Here is a 1,046-nt window from a genome sequence, read left to right as displayed (position 1 = left end):
CCAGACAGGTGGAGGGCTGTAGAGGGCTGTACAGAGGCATGGGGCTGGGTCGAGCCAGGTAGATGTGTGTGTGCGGGCACATTCTTAGAGAGAGAAGGCAGAGTGGTTCAGAATGAGGCTGTTCTGGCAGACAGGGGTCAGCGCAGCCTCGAAGGGCCACTTTGTGGCTCTTAGAGGCCACTTAGCCTCTCCATGTCCAAAGACCAGGGATTCCCAAAGCTGCTTCTCATCAGAATCGCCAGTGTGGCATTTTGACATCATATTCCTGGGCCCTACCCAGGGAATTATTAGCAGTAGCTCTGGGATCAGACCCAGCAGACTGTATTTGTCAGAAGATACCCAGATGGCAGAGGTTGGGGGTAGGCGGACTGGCTTAATTCAGGCTATTATAACAAATATACCATAAACTGGGTGGTTTAAACCAAAACCATTTATTTCTCACAGTTCTGGAGGCTGGGAAGTCTAAGATGAAGGCAGCAAGGTATTGGCAGATCCTGAGTCTGGTGAAGACCTGCTTCCTGGTTTGCAGACAGCTGTCTCCTTGCACCCACACATGGTGGAGAGCAGAGGGAGAGCGGGTGAGCTCTCTCCTGTTATCTGTTTTTATTTGGGGTAGGGGGCAGGGGGTGGTAATCAGGTTTATTTATTTGTTTCTTAATGGAGGTACTGGGGATTGAACCCAGGACCTCGTGCATGCTAGGCACGCACTCTACCACTGAGCTATACCCTCCCACTCCATCTCTTCTTATAAGGGCACTAATCCCATTCATAAGGGGTCCACCCTCACGACCTAATCACCTCCCAAAGGCCTCACCTCCCAGTTCCATCACTTTGGGGATGAGGCTTCCATCTATGAATCTGGGGGAGGGACACATACATTCATTCCAGAAGAGGAAGCAGGGGGATCCACATCTTAGAATCTAGAACCACACTGGAGACTTTTCCTGAAATCCAAAGTGGAAGTAGTTTAACCTGTTAGAATCAGAACAAGATGAATAGCACTTCTGTGTTGATTTAAAACACAAGCACTGCAAAAGAGTTACTCT

At 49.4% G+C, this 1,046-nt stretch overlaps 1 non-coding gene across 1 annotated transcript; it reads right to left on the bottom strand.

The window, feature by feature from the left end:
- Positions 1-658: 658 nt before the first annotated feature.
- TRNAA-AGC (transfer RNA alanine (anticodon AGC)) lies at positions 659-731 on the bottom strand. Its single transcript has one exon. It is a non-coding gene; the product is annotated as a tRNA-Ala (tRNA).
- Between the last annotated feature and the right edge of the window lie 315 nt (positions 732-1,046).

This window comes from Camelus bactrianus, chromosome 11 (assembly GCF_048773025.1).
Source record: "Camelus bactrianus isolate YW-2024 breed Bactrian camel chromosome 11, ASM4877302v1, whole genome shotgun sequence".
Classification (NCBI taxonomy): Eukaryota; Metazoa; Chordata; class Mammalia; order Artiodactyla; family Camelidae; genus Camelus; species Camelus bactrianus.
Note: the sequence above shows the minus strand (reverse complement) of the source record. Positions and strands in the feature narration are given on the sequence as shown.